This window comes from Acomys minous, assembly GCF_964271855.1.
Source record: "Acomys minous genome assembly, chromosome: 1".
Classification (NCBI taxonomy): Eukaryota; Metazoa; Chordata; class Mammalia; order Rodentia; family Muridae; genus Acomys; species Acomys minous.
Window position 1 is genome coordinate 54134973 of NC_140483.1, and position 14509 is coordinate 54149481.

Consider the following 14509-nt stretch of genomic DNA (forward strand, 5'->3'; position numbering starts at 1 on the left):
TGTTGGCTGGGGCTGGGAGAAGATAAGCTCCTCACGTTCTGAGTCCCTGATGACAGGTGTTCCCTCACTCAGCTCCAGGTCTGAGCACAATCTACCTTATTTCAGTCTGTGTGCTTGCTGCAGTCTGAAAGTCCCCAGGTCAGGAGGCAAGCATCTCTAAGCTCAGTGACGTCCCAGCACTACAGACAGTTACACAACAGCGTGGGTATGGTCTTGTCATTTCCCCTTGCCTCTTCTTCCTCCTCCTCCTCCCCCTTCTCTGGAAGAAGGGTGGGGCTGCATCGCGATCAGGAAGGTAGGGAAAGTTGGTTAACTGAACGTGTTCTATTTGCTAGCTAACTTCCAGGATTTTCCCTTACCTCTCACTCAGGGGTCCCAGCTCGGATAGAATGAACCTAGCAGGGTTCCAAAGTGGAAGGAAAGGGTGGCCGACTCCAAAGGCAGAGTAGGACTCTCAACCATCTGCACCTTTCTCTGAAAACAAACAAAACAAAAACCTAAGGTAGTTAGAGGACTTAGGCAGGAGACCCCTCCTGGAAGTGGTGGTGGCGAGTCCTTGGGTAAAGGAAAGTCTCAATTGTGCTAAGGCTTCCTGCCCTTGACAACTCTCTGCATAGCCCCGCCACGCAGCAGCCGCTTTTCTGCGGCCCGCCGGCTGGGAAGGCGGAGCGGGAAAGCTAACGCAGGAAAGGGTTACGGGAATAGCTTTCCAATGACAAAGTCTGGAAGGGACCCATGCCTCCGCCCCTCTGCGGGTTAAGCTGGCACAGTGCAGGGAGGAAAGTGAGGGCGATCCGCAGCCGGGCCTCCCCTCCCGTCCACCCCCAGCCGCGGGCACTCCCAGCTCGGCCCTCCGCCGAGGCAGCCGGCGTGTGCCTAGGGCAGCGGGTCACCAGGCTCCGCCCCCGGCCGCCCGGCCTGGGGGACGGCACTTTGTTCAGGATGCCGCCTCCTTCTCGTCGTGGAGCGGGAGCCCGCGGCCGCCCTAGTGAGAGGTTGGAGGCCGGGGAGCGTAGCACCGGCTAAGACTCGCGCGAGGAGCCGTCTGGGCCCTGGGAACCCCGGGAAACTTTCTGGTCGCGAGGAGAGGACGCCCGGCACTGCGCTGCTCGGGCGATGCGCGACTCTGCGTGGCGGCGGCGCGGACCCAGAGCCGGGGACCAGAAGCGCTCCGGTGAGTGGCCCGCACCGGGCGGGCGCGGCTGAGAGGCTGAGCTCGGCGCTTGGAGGGGCTGGAGTCAGCCCGAGGGAGGAGAGTCTGATGCTCAAGGGAGGCTGCGAGCTGGCACGGGAGAAGCGCGGGATAACAACCAGGATGCCAGTGGCTCCGCGCGCGGGAGCGTCTAGACGCCCCTGCTGGACCTTGCGTCTGTCCTGGGGTTGACAATGCGACTACCTAACTCCAACCTTCTAGGGTTCATTTTCCTTCCTAAGAAATACCTGCCATTTAAAGTGCGCTAAGTTCCTGCAATAAAAGACACTAAATGCTGTGTTATCACACACACACACACACACACACACACACACACACACACACACACCGGGGGGGGGAGAGAGAGAGAGAGAGAGAGAGAGAGAGAGAGAGAGAGAGAGAGAGAGAGAGAGAGAGAGAGAGAGAGAGAGAATGAATCAGTCAGACAACCACCACCACTACCACCCACTTTGAAGCAGCTAGTTTACTCTTCGAACATCCCAGGAAGAGCTAAAGGAACAGCTGGGGGCAGGTGACTCGACTAGGCTGTTCCAAAAAATGTGCACTGCCCCGCCACCACTACCATCCCCCTGCACGGGGAGATGCTGAGAAGAGCCCTCTTCTAGGCTGTTTCTTCTGGCGCCTGCCCAGGACGTCTGGGAGCAGAAAGAGCATCCCGAGGGTGAGAGAGGAGGGAGGAGAAAAAAAGAGAAGCTGAGAAAATGTGAGGGAGATGCTCACCTGAAGGTGCGGGTGCGGTGCCTGGGTTTTTGTGGTCCCTTTTAATCCTCAGAGTCTACCAAAACTGGCGATAGGATAGAGAGCCAGCCAAGTCTGCAGCTGGCATAAAGGGAAGGAAGGAACAGGGGCGGACCTGAGTGCTGAGTGGCTTGGGCAGTGCCCTAAAGTAATGTCCACCCAGCAAAGAGGGTTCCTTGTACCCCACAGCTGAACACAGGAAAATCTGCTGCTGAGTCAATGGGACTTTGTTAGGACAGTCCGAGAGCACAGCTGGCGCCGGCTTAAGGGAAGTGCTGGATCCCCCCCTACCCCACCCCCTTGATAACACGCTGTTTATCTGGCTTCCTGTTTCAGCCATTGGGATACCATTGGCTGGTTCAAATTCAATGCTGACTGAGAAGCCTGTGGCCAGTTCACCCAGCAAAGGCCGTGGGCTCATAGAGACTCTTACACTGTCACATATCTCCAATTCTGTGGACTTACAGTACCCCAGAAACTCACTTGTGGCGAGGTAGGAGGACTTCAAAACAGCTGGTCACTCCAGAGACCTCGGCTTCCTCCAGAACAAAGATACTTGCTCCTGCATCTTACTGTTTGCACCCCGCTTTGAGTTTTGGTTGGTGGGACTTTTTACCCTGTGAAGGGGATGCCAGGAATATGGGGGTCTTCTGGGGTGAGCTTTACACAGGACTGGGTTTCTAGATGAAGTTCTCAGTCTGCCTGTGCTACGGCCTTTGGGTCGGAGAACAAATAGTTCTTCACCGTCACCTTGCCCTGAGACTCATGCTTATACAGTTGGTCGAGGAAGAGAGAGCTATTGTTGGAAGCAGTTTTTTTTTTCAGATCTGTGTCGGCGTCCCGGCCTCCCGGGGCCTTTACCTGAGGTTGCCAGGTGAGGGGACTGACGCTAATGTGAGCTCCTCCAGAGCGCTTCTCTTAACTCCCCAGGAGGTCCTGGTCTTCCCTTCTGCTTTGGATTTTAAACACGTGAGAATCTTCACACAGGTCCTCAATCTGACCGCTCAACACACCCAGCACACAGTAAGCACTTTATAAATATTTGCCAGCTTAATGAAATCAGAGGGAAAATCTTAATGCCATCCAGAGCCGGCCCTCCATTTTGAGAGCTGTTTGATTTGATGCCTCCTGAAACCATCCTGTGCGGTAGGGTTTTGGCATCTGGTGGCCCTGGAAAGACTTGGCCTGAGGAAATGCCATTTGTTCTCCCTCTACCTAATCTGTCTCTTACCCTAACCTCACAATTTCCACACTCCGAGGCCTGGGGCATGCTAAGCAAAGTGCGCTCAACCAAGCTACACTCCCCTCCCCCCACCCCCATCCCCCCACCCCAGCTCACCTTTGGCCCGGTAGGAAAAGACTTTCGGTAAAAAACGAAAGTGCCCCATGCATCTTTTCAAGTTTGTTCATCCTTCCTTCCACTTTTAATTGATGTCACTTCCCTTTCTTTTAAACTGCTTTTGAGTTCTTTACAGGGTTTATAATACTCTAGCATTTAAAGTTAAAAGAACTTCTGTGTCTCTCAGCCCAACCCCTGTTCTCCTCCCTTCAGACCAGAATCCAGGCCTCCTGAAGGAAGGGCTGGGCTTCTGGCCACACAGCTGTGGTGCTGCAGAGCCCGCCTAGGCTAGCCTAGGGCACAAGCCCTCAGCTCTCTTTCCAGAGCTCACTCTCTTTAGTAAATCGCCTCCTTGCACACAGATCCCTTTATCTGTAGCGTTTCCGTGCACAGATCTCAGCAGACAGTCCTGAGCTGTTAGCAGGAGAGAGGAGCAGAAACACAGCCAAGGGAAACGCTGTCTCTGTGCCGGGACCAACCGTCCACCTGCTCTGGTTCTGTGGGCCACTGGGGTCTAAGAAGTGTGGCAAAACTTGGCTCACACACTTCATCCTGCTAGCCCCTAGTCCCTTACAGACACCCACACACCCAACGTGCTCATATAATCAACAAGTAATTAAAAACATCTTTAGTTCCCTTTTCTTTTTTAGTTCCTTTTAAAAATAAAAATTAATGATAATGATAATAATGATAATAATAATAACAATAAAAAACATTACCATCTTTTTGGGTGGAAGCACTCCCCTCAGTGAGCATTCCCTGGGTCTAATCTCCTAAGGAGGCTGACTCAGGCTTAGTTTTCTCCAAGGGGTCTGGGATTTTGCATCCCAGCTTCCTGTGACTCCTATGACTCCTAAGACAAGAAAGGAGGCACAATGGCTGTGACCCAGGGCACTCGAACAGCTAGCTAATGGATCTGATTCAGCTTCTGAAGCACTGTCCGGTGAAGCCCCGACTAGCACCCTCGTCAAATCTATTTACTCTACTTAATTTTAATATGAGATGCACTAATGTGCATGAAAAATCAAGGGCGCCAATGCGTGTGCCTCACCGAGAACTGTTAATAATGAGATGTTTCCACTTCAAAGGACTACAAGACTGTTCTGATGTCCAGTCCTCTGATGCTCTGGAAGCTTTCCTAAATGGATTTGTTTCTTAATTTCCTTTTTGGATTGTTCACTGCTGGTATATTTGTGTGCTGGTCTTATACCCTGCTGAATTTGCCTAGGTATGTTTTTGTGTATGAATTTGGAGTTTTCTGCATATAGGGCCACACTAGCTATGAATAAGGATAGTTTTACTTCTTCCATTTTGAGTCAGGTAGGTGCTTTTCTTCCTTGCCTGGCTGCTTTGGCTGTAACATTCAGAACCTTGTCAAGTAGCTGAGGTGACGGCCGGTATTTCCTTCTTGTTCTCCATCTTAGGGAAGAGCTTTGTGTCTTTCCCCATCAAATATGATGTGAGCTGTGGGTGTCTCATGTTTGCCCTTTATCATCTAGGAAGAATTTGCTTCTATTTAAAAATTTCTAGCCGGGTGTGGTGGTGTACGCCTTTAATCCCAGCACTCGGGAGGCAGAGGCAGGTGGATCACTGTGAGTTCGAGGCCAGCCTGGTCTACAAAGTGAGTCCAGGACAGCCAAGGCTACACAGAGAAACCCTGTCTCGAAAAAACAAACAAACAAAAATCTAATTTTTTTCTATTGTGAAAGGATGCTGGGTTATTGTAGCAAATGCTCTTTTCTGCATATGCCAGGTGGCTTCTTTTCTCCCCCCCCCCAGGGTTTCTCTGTGTAGGCTTGGCTGTCCTGGACTCTTTGTAGATCAGGCTGTCCTGGACTCTTTGTAGATCAGGCTGGCCTTGAACTCACAGCAATCCACCTGCCTCCGCCTCCCGAGTGCTGGGATTAAAGGCATGCGCCATCACGCCTGGTCCTTCATTTTGTTAAAGTGGTGAACTTCATTACTGTCCTTCATTGAACCACCCTTGCATGCCTGGGATATATTGCTCTGGAAGTTTTCTTTTTCTTCTCTTCTTTCTTTTCTTTCTTTCTTTCTTTTTTTTTTTCAAGACAGGGTTTCTCTGTGTAGCCTTGGCTATTCTGGAACTCACTCTGTAGACCAAGCTGGCCTCGAACTCTGCCTCTGCCTCCCAAGTGCTGGGATTAAAGGAGTGCGCCATCATGCCTGGCAGATGTTTTCTTTTTCAGTAATCTGTTATTTCTCTGTCACCAAAATCAGTGGTGAAAGAATGTACCTAGAGTTGGATGAGATAGGTACAATTACATTTCCCTTTATCATTGTGCTTGAAACATTTAAAAAAAACAACAACTTTTTTATCATGGGAAAATATACATAACATAAAATTTACCCATTTAACAATATTTTTTTCTTTTGAGATATAGTCTCTCTCTATAATCCTGGCTATCCTGGACCTCAGACGTACAGAGATCCGCTTGCCTCTGCTTCCTGAGTGCTGGGACTAAAGGTGTGCACCACCAAGCCTGGCCTAACAACTTTTTAAAAGACAAAGAATTACCGTATGGTACAAACTGGCCTTAAAATCTGGGTCCCCCTGCATCAACCTTCCAAACGCAGGGGATAACAAGCGTGTGCCACCACACCCAGCCTTTTACACCACTCATCACTGTACAGTTGAGTGGAATTAGAAGCTCCGTATTGTTTTGTAATCATCAGCACTAGCCATCTCTAAAGCTTTTTAATCCTCCTAAACTAAAGCTACCTATTAAAGATTAACTCCCAGCGGGACATGTGGCACAGGCTGTAACCCCAGTACTTAGAAGGCTGATGCAGGAGGAGGTGGAGTTTGTCAGGGCTGTGTAGCAGCAACTCCTTGCCTCAAAAATTCCATAAATAAAATAAATACAACCTAATAATGGATAAAACCTTAGTTCCCCTCCTCCCATCTTCTGGCAACCAAAATTAACATATTTTTACTTCTATAAATTTGTGAACACTTCTTAATGACTAGGGAAGTAAAAGCTTTAAGTACTACAGGGTTAACACATCCTTTCTTCTCATCTTTCAGTCTCTTAAAATGTCCCAGTGTCCCTCGGGTGTGGACATGACTGGCTCAGGCTAGACAAGAGCTGCTGCTGATGTGTGGCCATTCTAAAGCACACTGTGGCCTTCCTTTTGTCTGGCTGTGATTCTTCATCCTGCTCTTCTTGTCACTTCAACCGGGGACCTTCTAAACATTACTGATTTTTGGGCCCATCCCCAGAGACTTTGCTCCAATGAGACTGTGGCTTCAGTGCCTGTCATTAAAAAAAAATCCCTCTCGGTGGTCGGGCCCCACAACCCGCTGAGCTGATTGGCTGGACCCTTTGCCTGTCACAGCTTCCGGTAACTCAGTTCCCACCCATCTGGCCAACCATACTGACCCACTTTACATCCCTCTACTGATTTAAAAATCTATTTACAAACATAGTCATTGGCAACTTCCATAGAATGAAAACTTTCAAGGCTGGAAAGGGCATTAATTATGTAGCCTCATCCCTCATAAAAAAAAAAAATCTCCCTCCTAGTGCTCATCCAGCGACATCTCTGTTGCCAGGGAACACCTAACAAAGCCGCCACTGCCGAAATCAACTTATTTCCTACCCGACAGTTCTGCTTTCAGGGTTCCTCCTTGTATTAGTCTGTCATGGTTGCAACCCTTACCCCTTGGTGAAAAACACAAAATGTTAGGGAGTACCGGCAACGTGCAAACCCACATTAGGTGTAGGATAGTCAAGTTAAGCCACACAGGATGAGTATAATTGCTGGCAAAATGCCACCTTTTCACTCTTTGTAAATAGCTACTCTGGCCTTGTCTTTTTCTCGTCCTCCTTGGTCTCACCAGCCTTTCAGACCATTACTTCCTGTGTTGGCAGGGATATTCAGAGAAGACATGGGCCATAGGGCCAGGTGGGGTGGTGAGCGCTTTTAATCCCAGCACTCCGGGGGCAAAGGCAGGTGATCTCTGAGTTCGAGGCCAGACTGGTCTACACAGAGAAACTCTGTCTCAAAAAACCAACCAACCAACCGACCAGAGAAGACATAGGCTGTGCTAGGAAGATTTTGAGCCAGCCTTGAAGTTACACTTTATATCTTGACTCAGTGCGTAAAGTCTAGCATATATGGGTATCCATCAAATATTGACAGTTGAAATTGCACCCTCCACACGTGCACCAGGATCTATGTGTCATCTTAGGCAGGCTACAGAACCTGATAGAGACTTGGTTTCTTCTCCATAAAAAGTGGAATGAAAATCTAACTCATAGGACATTCCCCCACGCTCCTGATCGCCACCTACACACACCACACAGATGTCCTCAAAATGGCAGCTTTGTGGAAAACAGCTAGAAAGTGATTCATGAATTGAGTCTATGCTAAAGGTGTGTTCAATAAATGCCAGGCTCTTCTTCTTCCTCCTCCTCTCCTCATTCTACTTGGCCCCTTGGAACAAATGTCAGTTCAGCCCCACTTGTGACCAGAAAAGCAGCAACTCACTTATGAGCTTCCTGGTACAGGTGACTCTTTTGTTGGCAAAGCAGGGTTTTTTGCTCCCTCCCCCATTTGTCGATTGAAAAACCTGAGAACTACGCTCCCCGAGAAGGGACAAAAGAGGGCATAAAGCAACAAAAGTCTTACTGTATCTCTTGCTTATTTTATTTTGGTGTTATCTAATATGAGGGAGTAGACTTCAAGCATAGCATAACCTGGGCCCTCAATAAATTATGGCTAGAGTCAATTCCCAGTGCCTGTTTTCCCAGCTCATTGGTGCAGATAATTAAGTTGACTGGAAAGGAGTAACAGGGTTCCTGATGGTGCCAAGACGCCAACTGTTCTCTTCTTGCTTGCCTCGAACAAAGGAGAAGCAGCTGATGAAACAGCCACGATACCCAGCCAGGACCATAACTTGGCAGCTGCCTCCCCGTCTCTCCTTGGGTGGTTCTTCGCCTGGCTTTCCTTCCCCAAAGGATGGGCTTGACTGTATGGGAGACCTGGATGCTCCCACAGGCTGCCCATTGGCTGCCAGACCCCTGAGCCCTGCACATCCTCATGGGCACTGTGAGCTTTACTAAGGAGATTTAAGAGGGCAGGCGTGAAGCTCACCCCTGTTCTGAGTGGAGGCCATGTCCTCAGGATGCCAGGGAAGGGGACTAGAAAACAATCAGTGTGCTCTTCCGTACGAATTTCCACATCAAGGTTTTGTTAGAAGCCCTTCAAACCAGCAGAGAAGGGACTACAATGAGCATCTAATTGCTGTTCTAACACTTTGCAACCTGTACCTGCTTACTCTTTCTTAGAAAAGGAAGAGGGGGGTGCCTCCTAGGGACAGACTGTATATATATATTATATAGCCTATATATACATATATATACACATATGTAGAGAACAATGTAACAAAATGTCAACAGTAAAATTAGACACTCACTGTTTAAAAATATATACAGAGCCACTTGAAAACAACTGCCGACATCATGGCTCCCAATCCCTAAATACTTAGCTGTGTTTCCTGAGAATGGAGACATTCTCTTTCATGCCCACTGTACCTTAATTGTGCCCAATAAAACTGGATATAACAGAATTAGTTAGAGCCATACTCAAGTTCATGCGTTGTTCTCCAAGTGCATGTTCTCTCTCTCTCTCTCTCTCTCTCTCTCTCTCTCTCTCTCTCTCTCTTTTAAAAAAAGATTAATTTATCTGTTATTTATATAGTATTCTGCCTGCATGTTTGCCTGCATGCCAGAAGAGGGCACCAGATCTCATTACAGTTGCCTGTGAGTCACCATGTGGTTGCTGGGAATTGAACTCAGGACCTTTGGAAAAGCAGCCAGTGCTCTTAACCTCTGAGCCATCTCTCCAGCTCCTGTGCATGTTTTCTTAATCTACTTGCTGCCTGAATTGAAGTTTTATCTCCTGGAAGGAGGGCCAGGGTCTTTTCTTTTTTTGTTTGTTTGTTTTTCTAGATAGGGTTTCACTGTGTAGCCTTGGCTGTCCTAGATCAGGCTGGCCTCCAACTCACAGCAGTCCACCTGTCTCTGCCTCCCGAGTGATGGGATTAAAGGCATGTGCCACCACACCCGGCTCACCAGGGTCTTTTCAACTGGGATCACGATAATTTAGATGAAGTGCACTTTATTGATTGATTGAGATAGTTTCTTAATTTTAAATTTTTATTTATGTATTTATTTATTGGGGTTTTTTTTTTGTTTTTGTTTTTGTTTTTTGAGACAAGGTTTCTCTGTGTAGCCTTGGCTGTCCTAGATTCGCTTTGTAGACCAGGCTGGCCTCGAACTCACAGTGAGAACTCACGGCCTGCCTCTGCCTCCCGAGTACTGGAATTAAAGATGTGTGCCATCATGCCCGGCTGAGATAGTTTCTTACTGTATATAGCCAAGGATGGCCTTAAACACATGGCCTTAAGTGACCCTCCTACTTCAGCCTCTTGGGTAGCTGAGGCTATAGACATGCCCAGCTGAGAAATGTGTTAATTTATACCACCCAATTCAATCTTTACAATAACTAAGCAAGATAGTTGCTAGTATTCACTCCATTTTACTGGTAAAGAAATCACAGTGCAGAGAGTCACCTAAGTTGCCCAATGAGTAGGAGCCGTTATTACCATCCATGCTGCATGCCAGGAAGTACAGAAGATGATAGTGTAGTTGTGAAAGGCCAGGAGACACGCACTAGCCTCGCCCCTAGGTCTGATGGGATGCCTGGTCGCATTAGGTCAGCTTTAGGGTAAACATCTGTTTTCATTCTTTTTGCTGGGGAGTGATAGGCACTGCCTAGGGGCAACACAATGGAGCACCAGAAGGATTTGTATACCATCGAAAGTTCAGGCAAGCAGGCAGCCGAAGAGCTAAAGAGAGAAAGCTATGTAGGTAATAGTGCAGGGCTAGGAGGGCTTGGGCGGGAAACTCTTGCTTGCTCTTGAAAAATATGTTCTGATGAGAATCTCCCATCGTAGCTGCGACAGCTATGACTCTTTGAGTTCACTTCTGATTTCAAAGTGCAGAAAGGAGAAGGGGACGCAGGCCTGGCCTAGAGACCCTTCACTGCAATGCTGAGCTGGGCCAGAGAGGGCGCCCTTAAACCCTGGGTGCCCAGGGGCAACTACTCAGAAATACCCAGGCATAACATACTCAACAGAGCACTCAAGGTCCACAGCCCACCTGACATGAGGGTTTGGATGTAAAATACTCAAAGGATTTTTTTTTTAAATTTTAATTTATATGCATTGGTGTGAGGGTGTCAGATCTCGGAGTTACAGACAGTTGTGAGCTGCCATGTGGGTGCTGGGAATTGAACCCTGGGTCTTTTGGAAGAGCAGGCAGTGCTCTTAACCACTGAACCATCTCTCCAACCCCTCGAAGGATTTTTTAAATGTTTTTTATTAATTTATTCATATTACATCTCAATTGTTATCCCATCCCTTGTATCCACCCATTCCTCCCTCCCTCCCATTTTCCCCTTACTCCCCTCCCCTATGACTATGACTGAGGGGGACTTCTTCCCCCTGTATATGCTCATAGGGTATTAAGCCTCTTCTTGGTAGCCTGCTGTCCTTCCTCTGAGTGCCACCAGGTCTCCCCATCCAGGGGATGTGGTCAAATCCCCTGGCACCAGAGTTCCTGTGAAAGTCAGACCCCACTCTCCACTCAACTGTAGAGAATGTCCTGTCCATTGGCTAGATCTGGGTAGGGACTCAAAGGATTTTTGCACTTGTAAAATACTTGAATATCAACATTTCATTTATTATTTGTTTAATATTTGTTTAAAATTGCTTTAGTAATTCTGAACATAAGCAAAAAAATTTTTTTAAATGAGAAAATTGTTTTGCTTAAAGGTTATTTTCAAATAAAATGAAACTCTGTGAGAGGTAAACTTAAATATGGATACCGTTGACACGTGTGACACTTTACAGATGCATAATGAAATCTTGATTAACGCCAACTTTATAATTTGTTTCTGTAATCTAGAACACGTAACATTTTCTTCTGCTGACATCTGCAAAGCTCCCTGGCTCTGGCCTTCTATCCTGAGAGCAGGGTTGGGGACAAGGTACAGGCGTGGGCCCTGAAGGTGTCTCTGGGTCCAGGCCCTAAGCTGGGTGGAGCAGCTGCAGGAAGGTCATGCTCCTGTCAAACGCTTTCTCCAGTGTCACTGTCCTTTAACACTGCCCTTCCTCAGGCCTTCACTGCTCTCTCTAGTATATGATCCATGGCAGGTGACTTCCTACCCCAGAGCTAAATTCATTCAATTGCCACAGCCCCATGAACTGGGCAGGACAAACATCCCCCTTCCTACAGACGGTGAAAACAGGCCAACCTGGACTACATAGTGAGTACCAAACCCTGTCTCAACACACACACACACACACACACACACACACACACACACACACACACACTGTTAATTTTATTCTTCCTGCTCACTTGTTACCCAGGTAGTAAAGGAAACAACATAAAGCAGTTGTGTTTGGGTTCTGTTTCTCATTTTCTCATTAGAACTGAGAATAACCGTTATACAGAATGTTAAGCCTGCGTCAGATTGACAGCTCAATAAAATCTCTTTGATAAAGCACTCAGCTAGTCCAGAGCGAATAAGCGGGCCACTCCCATTTTACACATCTGTGCAATCCAGTCTTGCTGTCACTCACTACCAGTCCCCTTTTTAAATGCGGGCACAAACACACCACATCACACCTCTGAGTCACTTTCCCACTTCCTCTTGCCAGTGGAGGAGTCAAAGGCCGTACTGAGACCTAGAAAATGATCACATGGCCCCGGGTGACTGTAGGATGTGGGTGAGAAGAGCTGCCACTGAGCTGGCTGCAGAGCTCGGGGCCTCTCTGCACCCACATGCAAGTCCAGACAAAGGCCTCTGTGTCTGAGGGGACAGGCAGGGGATGGATGGCCTGAGGTCTGTGAGAGGCAGCCAAGGCCAGAGCAAGGCTGAGGAGAATGTGCCAGTAGCCAAAGCCTGCACACAGTAGGGGCTCAGGAAACATTTACAGCTTGGTTACTCAGGGATCAAAAACACCTTTCAGTTCAACTGAGGTGAATGAAGGTCAAGCAGGAATGACTGTCCTTTCCCTTTCTCAACACCCCAGGAGTACCCTGGATCCTCACTTCCCCTGGTAGTCCTGGAGACCACCTCCTTGCTTCCTCAAGGCTCTTTTTAATGTAGGGCCTTGGAAGTGTGATTTAAACACACACACACACACACACACACACGCGCGCGCCTGACTTGGTGTCCTGTAACTTCCCTGACCTTCAGTTTCCTCATTTAAAAGACAGGGATGGGAGTACTTGCTCCACAGAACTGTGGTTCTCTAGGTAGGACCTGGTCCTCTGGTACACAGTGAATGTTGGCCATGACCATTGACCCTAATCTGCAGTTCATGACTCGGGCTTGATGTTCCTCTACTTACTCACAGTTGGCCCCACTGAGGGTCTGTGTCAGACAGGAAAGTGACTGAGTAAAGTCAGTGTTGCATCAAGGATTCAGCCCAGCCCAGCAGATTATTCTTGTGGAAGGATTTATTCCCAATAGGGTATTTATACACCAGACAGGGGCAGGTCATTGTTCCCTTGTCATAGGGTCGGAGAGATAGAAGATCATCCAGGGCCAGCTCTGAGATATATGGTTCCTCTGGGCCCACTGGGCTCCAGACTGCAGTGTGTGTGTGTGTGTGTACGTGTGTATTTGGCTTGGGGTTTTGTTTGGCGAGGCTGGCTCATTATCTGATCCAGTCAGTATGTCAGGTATTACACATAACACTGGCTTCAGGAGGTGGAGTCACAGCTGTGGCTGAGGCAAAGGATGTGGGAAGGTGGGAGATTTGAAACGTTGAACTCCAGGCTTGTGGGCCAAAGGACAGATGGGGGTCATCTCCATAACAATAGGACATCCTGGAGCGCTCTGTCTGGACGCTTTAAGGCAAAGGTCGGCCTTAAAAAACTAGAAAGAGTCAGCATTGGTCTGTGGGCCAAGGCTGCTACTGCTCTGATTTCTTCCACCCATCTCTGCAGTAAGCCTGAACAGGGTCCTTCACAGGGCTTGCAGTACTCACAGAAGGAAATGGGAGCCCTCAGTTCCCAGCAGCCTTCCCAGACCCAGCATTTCCAGCTAGACTTCCTTACAAATAAGAAGGGAGGACTCGCTCTCTTTTTTGTTTTATTTGATCTTAATTTTAATCAAGATATAATTTGCCAACAATGATGTGCACAGGTCTTAAGTGTCTGGTTTGATGTATTTTTGACAAATGTATACATACTTTTATATCTCACAGCCTCATCAGACACAGAACAGCTCCAAGAGCTATTTTCTCTCCTGTCCCTATCATCAGTAGGGGCACCACCCTCCCAGCTGTGTCATTGTGTCACTGTGTCACTGTGTTGATTTGTATTGTCATAAATCAGTTTTGTCTATTAGTGAATTTCATAGGAATGGATAGTGTGGTGTGTTCTAATTTCAGTCTGGCTTCTTAGCTGAATATCATTTGCTTATAGGTAAAGGCTATTTTTGTTGTTGTTGTTGTTGTTTAGTTCAGTCAAGTTTTACAGACTCCATATTGAATTGTATGGTTTAGCATGTGTTGTTTCTAAGACGGTCTCACAGTATAAAATCCAGTCTTGCCTCAAACTCATAGCAATCCTCCTGCCTTAGCTTCCTGCATGCTGGGATTGCCAACATGAGCCATCACACTCAGCACCTGTGCTTCTCTTCATTTCTGATATGAAATCCACAGTTTATTTATAAATGCTTTGATTATGCCACCAGGCAACTGTGCCATCTGTCAGGATTCTGAGACTTAAGATGGGCATGACCTTTGTCCTTGGGAGGCTGAAGTGAGGGGAGTCACAAATTCCAGGGGAGCCTGGGCTCCAATGTCAGCTTGAGGCCAGCCTGAGCAACCTAGTGAGACCCTGACTTAAAGGGAGGAAAGGAAAAAGAAAAGAAAAGAAAAGCTATGCAGGTAGTCCTTAGAGGAATCCCGGAAGTTTTCATGGTAACCTTGGTAGGCCATCTTTCCTTCCTGTGGTAACCTTCTTTTCTCTCATGGACCGTAGCCACTTTCCCCCGCCGACATGCAGATTCTTGGTGAAGGGGCCCTGTTTTCTCCACAAGATAGAGTGCTGCTCACTGGCCTGTATTGAGCTGGCACGTGTCACCAGGCAGGAGTGTGTGTCCCTGCCTGT

The 14509-nt window shown here is 47.9% G+C and overlaps 1 protein-coding gene across 5 annotated transcripts in view; it reads left to right on the forward strand.

The window, feature by feature from the left end:
* The first annotated feature begins 909 nt into the window (after positions 1–909).
* NAV1 (neuron navigator 1) overlaps positions 910–14509 on the forward strand; it is a 260939-nt gene continuing 247339 nt past the window's right edge. For 3 of the 5 annotated variants that reach the window (XM_084786361.1, XM_084786364.1, XM_084786368.1), the window contains exon 1: positions 1043–1174. The gene's annotated coding sequence lies outside the window, so the exon portion shown is untranslated. Of the gene's footprint in view, positions 1175–14509 lie in introns of all 5 variants that reach the window. The other 2 variants (XM_084786365.1, XM_084786366.1) reach the window with 1 other exon arrangement.